The 11,296-nt window shown below is 42.1% G+C and overlaps 1 pseudogene; it reads left to right on the forward strand.

Moving 5' to 3' along the window:
- The window catches only part of LOC106297322, a 23,444-nt pseudogene that overhangs the window by 3,818 nt on the left and 8,330 nt on the right, over nucleotides 1-11,296 (forward strand).

Genomic DNA, 11,296 nt, shown 5'->3' on the forward strand with positions numbered 1-11,296 from the left:
CAGGCAACCAGTGGAACGCAACTTAGACATCACCGACTTCCCTCCACCTCCACCAATCCCTCAGCTCCCAACAACTAACGAAGTTATGGAGGAACTCCGAGAAGTTACATATCAGTATGTAAACTGTCCGGATCCCAATGAAAGTGCAGCTCGTAGACAGCGGGTCCTGGATGGAGAAGCTCATGGTCTAATGGTGGAGACTGCCGCTAGAATCATAGCATCAGCAGTGGAAAATGCTGGTATTCTCCCTTTACAACCTGCAGGGGAGGAATCTATGATGATGCAGACTGATTTCAGAGCGCAAGCCTCTGATCAGGTGGTGGAGTTACCTCCAGAACAAGCTACTATACCCTTACCACAAAGAGGAGAAGGTCGTCCACCAATTTCTAAAAGAAGAACCGCTACTCAACGCCATCTTACTGGAGCTTCTACTAGGAAGTCCAAGCTCACCAAACCCTAGAGAGCCTCAGGGTCGGGCACTGCTCGAGACGCTGCATCTTTCTCTTCTAGTCGTACACCGGGGAGCGCAAACCGTAGATCAAATGCATGGCGACAGAGACGCTCATCCCAGGTCACCCCATCACCAAACCAGTATCCAGCGAACGCCTCCTCACCTTATATAGCGGCAGGACATAGGAGGATCCGAACACAGCTTTAGGATGAGCCACAAGGGGATTTTCAGTCCCCCAACCAAAAGCTTCCTTAGCCTCGGTAAGGTGGAACTGTTGCGGGTTGGGGAACCCCGAAACAGTCCAATGAATTAAGGATATGCAGAAAAGCATATCTCTTACATATCTTGTTCCTCATGGAGACGAAAAATACAGATGATAAGGTCCTAAAAGAGCTCGAGGACCTCTCCTTCGATCACCACTTTCTAGTCTCTCCTCATAGCCCGGGCGGGGGTGGCTTGGCTCTGATGTGGACCAACGAAGTATCCATCTCTATACTCTCCTCGTCACATAACTTCATTGACACTTCGGTTACCTATAAAGATACCAGCTTCAATGCGACCTTCACTTACGGAGAACCGGATGTCTCAAAACGACAGTTAGTCTGGGACCAGTTATCACTACTAGGAGCTGGTAGAACTGGTCCTTGGATGTTGACGGGGGACTTCAACGAGATCTTTGAGAATAATGAAAAATCGGAGGGCAGGGTGCGTCCGGAATGTTTCTCGCGGAAAATGATCTCTTTGATCTAAGACACACCGGGAACTTCTTGTCTTGGAGGGGGAAACGAGGGGACCATCTAGTGTACACCGGGAACTTCTTGTCTTGAATGGTTTGACGCCTTTTCACAGGGGCACTGCCACTACCTTCGGTTCAAAGGATCCGATCATCGCCCAATTACTCTGTTTTCGACAAGACAAGGCGGCAAAAAGGGAAGTTGTTTCAGTACGTTAGGAGCCTTAAGGATAATGTCGATGTGCGAGAACTTATAGACAGAGTATGGAGGGACGGAAACTCTCTAACGGTCAATCAGCGCATAGCCTCAGTTAGAAAAGCCATAGCACGGTGGAGCAGAACACAACATCTCAATAACCGAAAGATGATTGAATCCCTACAAGGCTTACTCGACGCAGCTATGACTTCTCCTGACACTCCGGAAACGACGATAACATCCTCGACTCCTTTGGTTGGCTTTGGGAGATAAGAATACTGGATTTTTCCACGCAGTCTCAAAAGGGTGCAGGGCTAGGAATAGACTTACTGTTCTGGGAAACTCAGAAGGCAACGATATGTATGAAGATCATCAGTTTGCTGAGGAAATAACAAATTATTTTGATCTTATCTTCACATCCCAGAACGCGAGTGCACCTGATGTTGTCTCAAGAGCCTTAACTCCCCGAATTTCAGAAGCTACTAATAGGAGACTCACAGCTATTCCCACGGCCACCTAGATCAGGAACGTCCTCTTCTCCATTCATCCCGACAAATCTTCGGGGCCAGATGGTTTTTCTGCATGTTTCTTCCAAGTGAACTGGACCACTGTCGGAGACACCATTGTTAAAGAAGTGCAGATGTTCTTCAGGACAGGATGTATGCCGGAGTTCATAAACTCAACACACATACGCCTCATCCCGAAGAAGCGTGAGTCAAAGACCGTTGCTGACTTCCGGGCCATTGCACTCTGCAATGTTTATTATAAGGTGATCTCCAAACTCTAATCGTTTTGTCTCAGATCGATCATGGGAGACATTATCTCAGACAGTCAATCGGCCTTCCTTCCCGGTAGAGCGATATCGGATAATGTCCTCATCACCCATGAAGTCCTACACTATTTGAAAACTTCAGATGCAAAGAAGCGTTGTCATATGGCCGTCAAAACCGACATGAGCAAAGCATATGACAGATTAGAATGGGAGTTCATCCGGCAAGTGTTCGATCAGCTCGGCTTCGACCCCGTTTGGACCAACTGGGTAATGCAATGTGTGTCTACGGTCACGTACTTGTTTCTCATCAACGACTCGGTTCTGGGAAACGTCCAACCGCAGAGAGGAATACGACAAGGTGATCCCCTCTCTCCATATCTCTTTATCCTTTGTGTCGAGGTTCTCTCTGGGCTTTGTACTGCGGCACAAAACAGCGGAGATCTAACGGGCATGAAAGTGGCTCGCCAATGTCCTAGGATCAATCATCTCCTCTTCGCTGACGATACTATGTTCTTCGTCCGTGCCGACTTGCGGAGCTGCTATACTCTCAATGCGATCCTTAAGGACTATGAGCTCGCCTCGGGACAGCAAATCAATACCGCCAAGTCCTATATCTCTTTTTCAGCTAGAACACCACAGGAAACCCGTGTCAGGGTTAAAGATACCCTTGGTATAGCAAATGAGGAAGGGGTTGGTAAATATTTGGGCCTGCCGGAGCTGTTTACACGAAAGAAGAGAGACTTGTTCACTTCTATCGTCGATCGCATCACGTGTAAGGCGGCATCTTGGTCCACCCGACGTCTCTTAGCCGTCGCCAAGCTAACTATGCTCAAATCGGTTCTAGCGCCCATCCCAAACCACGCCATGTAATGCTTTCTACTCCCAGCTGGGCTATGCTCAAGAATACAATCTGCACTTACACGGTTCTGGTGGGATGATGACCTAACAACAAAGAAGCTATGCTGGATTTCTTAGGATTCTCTAGCTCAGTCTAAGCAGGAGGGGGGATTGGGACTGCGAGATGTACAAGATTTCAACGTGGCTATGATAGCGAAGATCTCTTGGAGGGTTCTCACTCGGCCAGAGTCCCTTTCTAGCCGTATTTTGCTGAGAAAATACTGTCATAGTTCAAGCTTTCTGTCAGTTCAGTGCCCCTCGAAACCCTCCCATGGCTGGAGGGGTATTTTATTGGGTGTGACTTGCTATTGAAACATCTCGGGAAAGCGATAGGTAACAGGAACTATACAAGCATCTGGTCTGATTCTTGGATCTCCACCACTGAGAATATAAGGCCATTTGGACCGCCTCGAGAAATGAAAAAGAACCTCGTTGTGGCAGATCTTCTTACTCACGGGAGCCATGACTGGAACCAAGCGAGAGTCGAGCTTATCTTTCCGGAGGTAGCGCACCTGATCCTACAGATCAAACCAAGCTCTCTCAACGTAGAGGACGCTTTCTTCTGGCAGAGGGCCCGTAATGGTATCTACAGCGTCAAGACGGGCTACTATGCAGCCTTGGACTCAACGGATCATCCGACCATTGCTTCTCCTGCTCCTGATAACTTCACCTGGAATCGTCATGTGTGGGACATCAACACTTCGGAAAAACTGAAGCTATTTCTATGGAAACTCTGCCGAGGAGCTCTGGCCCTGGGCGCCAACCTACAACAGAGAGGAATGGCTCTACAGGCGGTATGTCCTCACTGTAATGCAACAGAATCGGCCCTGCATCTTTTCTTCACTTGCCCGTTCGCCCAACAAGTGTGGAGACTAGCTCCCTTCGCAACCCCAGTTGATTGGCTTGACATTAACACACCACATCAAGCGCTGATCAGAGCTACCTCGCTCTTAAACCTTCCACCAACAGGGTTAACCTCTGACCTCGTATCTTGGATACTATGGGGGATTTGGAAAGCGAGGAATCTTCTCTCTTTTGAGCACAGAGCTACCACAGCACCGGCGGTAATGACCAGCGCTATTTCGGGAGCTAGGGAATGGTCAATGGCCCAACAGACAAACCTACCAAGGACTTCAACTACAAGATACATGGAACGGCCCCCGACTCTCCCTACGGTGCTTCTTACCTACAACTCGGATGCAGTCTGGAGAAAAGAGACAAATAACGCTGGACTCAGTTGGGTTATCATCGGCTCACAAGATGGGCTGATCTATGAGGGTCAAGGCCATGCCCGGTTCGTGTCATCACCACTTATGGCCGAAGCACTGGCGGTTAAAGGAATGCTCCTAGCGGCTTCTCATCTCACTACAACAAACGTCTGGATTCGCTCCGACTCACTTGAGCTCATCAGAGCCATTAACTCGAACACATATCCTATGGAGCTCTATGGAGTTCTCAAGGACATCGAGTTTCTATCTGCATCTTTTGATTTTATCTATTTCTCGCACATTTCTAGATCGTGTAACTCTCGAGCTGATTCGTTAGCGAAGAATGCTCTGTTATGTGATCACTCTACCATGTACTGAACCTTTTATCAAATATATTAGCTGTTGTTCAAAAAAAAAAAAAATACTAACGAAGAGCATTAAATATTCATAAATAGAAGTTGTTCTTAACATTTACCTCTCTCTTTGACTCTGCTGTATTGAATGTGTCATGTGCAGTTGAAAAAAAAAAAAAAAAAAAAAAAAAAAAAAAAAAAAAAAAAAAAAAGAGAAAAGAATGTTTCATATGCCAGTGATACTATTTCTAAATAAACAACCATTGTCAAAATACTTTTTTATTAAAATATATATTCTCTTCATACATTAGTTTATAGTTATTTTTTATTTTTTTATTTTTTTGGTCAATTTTATAATTATTTTTTATTTATACATATATAGACTTGAATGTCCATAATTTATGTATATGCGTGAGTTAAGACTTAGTTAAAACTGCATTACTCATATATTCAGTTTCTCATGCAGCAAATTCCTGAATCTCTAGTGGCGAGAATGTTAAATTTGTGGGCATTAGATTTGCACTCCAATCAGCTCAAAACACTTCCCAACTCCATTGGATGTCTTTCCAAGCTTAAGGTTCTTAATGTATCAGGAAATAATCTACAATATCTCCCCAAAAACTATAGGAGATTGCAGGTAAGACCCCTTCAACCACATCTAATTCTCTTGTAATCAACGTACTGAAACGCAGATCGCTGGAAGAGCTGAACGCCAATTTCAACCAACTGACCATGCTTCCGGACACGATAGGGTTCGAGCTAACGAATATGACGAAGCTCTCAGTGAACTCAAACAAGATTGTCATGTTACCAAGCTCTCTTAGCCACTTGACGTCGCTACGCGTGCTCGACGCCAGGCTTAACCGCCTTCGATCGCTTCCTGATTATCTAGAGAACCTTGTGAACCTTCAGGTTCTTACTCCGTTTGTTGATATCTCTCGTGGAGCTTGACGTTAGTTATAACGGAATAACGGTATTACCGGACTCCATCGCCTGTCTCCGCCTGATTCAGAAGCTTTCCGTCGAGGGTAATCCCCTCGTCTCCCCACCTTTTGAAGTGGTACGCACAATTTATCTTACTTTTGTACTATAGTAACATAAATTATTCTATTTTGACGATATGATACAAGCCACTATGCCACATGTGATAGTGTTAATAACATCAATACTAAATAAAACGCGTTCAACATCTTTTTTGTAAAAGAAAACGCGTTCAACATCATATTCACTAGTACTAGAGAACACAACTTGTCTCACAAGCACTATGATCTTTAGTGTGTTACGGTAAGCAACGCAAGCATTATATTTATATGAAAATATTTGATGTTATGTTAACGCTAAATGTTAAATTTCATTGGCTTCAAAATTAAAACCAAATTGACAATAAGTAGGTTTGCCAACGTCTATATCATATTTTTTTTTTGATGATGAAATTTGAAATTTATTGATCAACATTTGGAATTTTTACAAACGATTAAAAGTTGTTTAGTGTCTTAGGTGCCAACGACAAACAAATCGAATGCTAAAGAGTAACTTGAAACCATCTTCTTAGTAACCCTTCCAATCTGTGGCCATGAGTGTATCGCAAAGAGCAAATGCGGTTCCGAACTGCCTTGTCTATGAGTCTTCTTAATTGATCCCTCTGGATCCCTCGTTGCTGGTGACACCTAGAATTTCTTTCCTTCCTAGAATTTCTCCTCCACTCTAGCTAAGGTGTTCCATCTGTTAGCTGCCTCCGCTGCCCTCGCAAAGTTTCCAGGGGTTGGGTCTAATAGTGCTATGTTTTGACAGTCACACAGCACATCATAAGCATTCTTCGTACGAGCCGGTAGGTCCCCGTAATGCGTTTTGTTCAGCTCCCGCAGCGGCTGTTTCAGGAGTTTTAGTTTCTTGTGAAAACGTGAAAGGGCTGCTCTAGAATGGAACAGCGGTGGCGTTGTATCCCAGATTCGCTGAACTGTTGGTAGGAACTCGTTGTGCTCAGTCAGGTAGTTGAAAAAACGAAATGGTTTCCTAGCATCGTTAACATTTCCTGTCGTACGGATCAGACACCTTGCATGATCTGAGATTCCACCAGCATCGAAGTGCGCTGAGGAGCTTGGGTATTGACTCATCCAGCTTTGGTTTACCAATGCTCTGTCCAGTTTCTTTCCGATGGGGTCCTCCTCTCGATTGTTCCACCAAGTAAATAAAGCTCCCGTATAGGGGAGATCAGTAACCGAGCAGTCCGACACTAACTCCTGAAACTGATACATACCCGTTAAGTCTCTACGATACTCCAAAGATCTGGAGTGCTCAATAGAAGCCAGTGTTTCATTAAAATCGCCAATCAAGATCCAAGGAAGCTTTAGGTGGCCATACGCAACTTTTGTGCCTCTGATTTCCTCCCATAGTCTGGTCCTTTCCTCTGCCGTGTTAAATGCATATATGGCTGAACAAATATATTGTTCTCCGGTGGAGGGATTCTGAATAGCACAAGTGATCACCTGTGCACTCATGTGCAGTCGAGTGACTACAACTTCATCCGTCCAGCAAAACCAGATTCTCCCCAAAGGATGATATTCGTAGTTAGTAAGAGAGTTCCATCCCGGCATAGCAACATTCATACACCACTGATGGTTAGATTCCTGGACTCGTGTCTCTACTAGGCAGCCATAAGAAGGCTTTTCCTCCTGTAACCATGATTTGAGGGCTCGATGTTTGCGTGGTAGATTGAACCCACGCATGTTCCATGCAAAGAAAGAAGTCATAACTTCCTACCGGAAGTTTTTTTTGACGATCCGTGCCTTCCTCCATATCCGCCTTTACTCATATCTTTAGAGCCAGTTACTCTCCCCCGAAGTTGCCTTGGCACCGACCCCTGTTGCTTACTTGTCGATGCCACCTGCAATTCCTTTTCTTTTTTGCCATCCACTATATTTCCCCGAAACTCGACCTCTTCAACTTCCGTTCCACTTCCTTCTAAGCATGTTTCCTCCTCTTCATCGATGTCCTGTAAAGGACTAAATCTTGACGGGGAGATCGTAAACTCCTTTTCTCCGTTCACGTCGCCTGATGCCTTCACTCCCTTCCCGTTAACCCACACGTCAATGGTCTTAGAAAGCTCCTTAGATGTTTCAGATATCTTGCTCGTTTTTTCCTCGTGTGAAGATGCTACAGGTGAAAGCTCTTCCAGGTCCTTTATTAGATGCTCCATAGCGTTTCCCTCCTTAGGCATTGTCTCCACTGCTTCCACAATCCCAGTCTCGTCCCCTCCTCTTATCTTATCATCCTTCACACCAATATCCCTGCTACCCTCCACTTCTTTGCCCTTGCCTCCTCCGACAGTTATCCGTTCACGCGGCATCGAGGCGTAGATAGTTTCCCCTGTTCGCTTACTAAGGATTTTTATCTCCTTACTCGAACAGTCCTGTCCCTTATGTCCCCACCTGCAGCAGACATTGCAGCGGGGAGGAAGCCAAGGATAATTGACTTCGACTTCGTGTGAAGCTCCCGCTTTGTCCGTGAAAGTGATCTTTTCCACCAGAGTCTTATGTAGATCGACTTCCACTAGGATTCGGGCCATGTCCAGCCTCACACATTTCTCCGTGTTCGGATGCAGTTTCACAAAATGTCCCACTGCCCCAACCAGGCACTTCAGACCTTTATGAGAATAAAGTGTGTTTGGTACTCCTCTGAGGTCAACCCAGAGTGGCATGGCTGACAAGTCTGGAGGATGCTGAGCAGACTCTGGGGTCCAGACATTAACCACCAACGGAGTATCCGCTATATGCCAATACTTTCTTTGAATCACCCGGTTCCTCATTTGATCATTTTCAATTCGGAACAACACAGTATTCTTCGCAATAAACTGGACATCAATCTTGCTACCCGCCTTGGGAGCGCTCCAAATACGATTGACGGTTGCGTGAATTGAGCCCACGTGGGGAGCGTCTCCAATGAAGTAGCCCACTACGAAACTTTTCCAGAGAAGCTCCGCCTCGTCAAAGATCGCATCTGGGATTTGAAGTGTTGCAATGCCATCGACAATGTCGATAACAGGTTCCGCTCCTGCTCTACCGGCCAGGTCCTTCGACCATGGGCTTGATCGGACACGCTCTTCCTGCTTACCTCCGTCCCTCCCTTCCGAATGTTCTCCATGGTTTCCGGTCATAGATTTGTGCCGATTCTCACCACCATCGCGTACCTCCGAAGCTGCTCCTCCGTCAGTTGACTGAGTGAGCAGGGCGAGAGATGATGCGCCACCGTCATGAGTCTCTGAAGCTCCGACTCCCTGGACAGCTGGTGGTGTAGTGAGCGACGTAGAGCTTTGAAGACTGTCCGTTTCATGCGTTGACCCCTTCGCCGGAGCTGCAGTGTCGCGCGAGGTCACGTCTGGATCCTCTGTCGGCTCGCTTGGATCACCAAGCTCAGTTGCGATCGGATCTCCCATAGTCGTCGCTGGCACGCCCATGAAATCGCCGGTTTGAGCTCCCGTGATAGGATTTCCTGGCAGCGTCGCTGGATCGCCATCGCCTGTAGCTCCCGTGATTGACTCCATTAATCTTATCTCTTATATGTCTATATCATATTAGTCATTTATATTTGTAATAATTAATGTAAATGCATAAAACGTTTATAAATAGCACACATATATAAAAATATTGCAGTTATATTAATTAATAAAATCTTACACAAGAATATAAAATTATTAAAAAGTACACAATTAAATATTGAAGTACAAGCAAAATACCACATTCCTGTTGTCTACTTTTAGTTTTAAAATATTATAATATTTATTTTAAATTTTGTAAAAGATTAAACTACAAGCAAATATTAAATTTCTTTTGTAATATTCTTGTTGTCTAATTCTAGTTTTTAAAATATTATAAATTGTTATAAATTATTTATTTAATTTTATATGCAAAACTTAAATTTATAAGAGTTAATTTGAAATATTTATGAGATATAAAAAATTTAAGGATTAAAAAGGTAAACAAGAAAATATTTAAGAATTATAAATGATTTGTAATTGTAAGGATCAAAATCCAAATAAGAAAAAATTTCAAATTTGAAGTTTTGAAGTTCTTTTTTATATGTACAAAAAAAACATTATATTTGAAGTTATAGAGTTCTTTTGGAGATGCATTTAGAGATGATCATGATCATTCTAACCATTAATCTTGCATACCATCGTTACCAGATCCAATACCATAAACCACTTTTAGATCAGATTATAAGAATGTGTACAGCGATTCTTAACCTTTTTTAGTATAGTTAGGTTTTGTGCCTTTGATATTATATTAAATTTTTTAAGTTTTCGACTTAAAACTAATTGACGTGACACTAATATCTTATACATTAACTATGTCCTAACAAAACTCATGATATTGAAGCTTATATTTCTACACACTCTTTAGATTAAAGCCCATAACCCATTAATCCCAATACTACAATCATCCTTTTGCAATGCGGAACAAATTAACATCATAAAAGTAACTTGAGAGACGTGAATACATAAATTAAAAACTTACTAGACCCTCGCGGATATGAATTTTCAGTTTTTAATTATTTATTTTATTAAATGATATATTTGTAATATTCGTTCATATTATATTCATTAAGTAAATAATTTTTTTTTGCATTTTAAACTATCTATTTTTTTTTTACGAACGTGTGATATCATATAAAAAAAATAAAAAAATGAATATAGAGTTAATTAGATAATTTTAAAAACAGAAATTTTTCTTTCTTGTGTGATATCATATAAATAATGATCCGTCCAGTTAACAAAAATCATGATTATTTTATGTGTAATTTTTTTTTATTTTGACAATTTCCTTAAAACTATATTAAATTTTACATATTTTAATTAGAATATTTTTAATATCTTTACCTTTTTATTTGAAATGCAACTCAGTATTTTTTTAACAATTATAACAAAATATTTAAAAAATATTTTTATAATTTGTTTGAAAAATATGAAAATTACATTTTAAATTAAAATTCTCCTAAAATATGATAAGTTTTGATGTAAACGAAAACTCAAATTATGTCAAAAATAATGATATTCAATGATATGTCAAAAATAATGTTCTTCGCCTGCCCATACTCTTACACGATATGGGAATCTCTGGCAAGACCACTTGTTGGACGGAACATCAACCCAGATTGGGCATGGACTGTCAATCGGCTACGTACTATGGGAGGAAAAAGCCTCGACTCAATTCTCGCAAGGATGCTATTCCAAACTGCCGTGTACTACGTCTGGAAGGAAAGAAATTCAAGGTGTCACCAGCAACGAGGGATCCAGAGGGATCAATTAAGAAGACTCATAGACAAGGCAGTTCGGAACCGCATTTGCTCTTTGCGATACACTCATGGCCACAGATTGGAAGGGTTACTAAGAAGATGGTTTCAAGTTACTCTTTAGCATTCGATTTGTTTGTCGTTGGCACCTAAGACACTAAACAACTTTTAATCGTTTGTAAAAATTCCAAATGTTGATCAATAAATTTCAAATTTCATCAAAAAAAATAACAATTTTAATTGATTATTTTTTAAAAAATACATTTACAAAAATATTGTTTGAAAGAAAATTCATTTATCTTTCAAATATAAAATGAAAATATTATAATTAAATAATAAAAAATATAAATAAAAACCATAAATTTAGCAAATGACAACTGAGTTATATTATGCTAAAA

Source organism: Brassica oleracea, chromosome C6 (assembly GCF_000695525.1).
Source record: "Brassica oleracea var. oleracea cultivar TO1000 chromosome C6, BOL, whole genome shotgun sequence".
NCBI lineage: Eukaryota > Viridiplantae > Streptophyta > Magnoliopsida > Brassicales > Brassicaceae > Brassica > Brassica oleracea.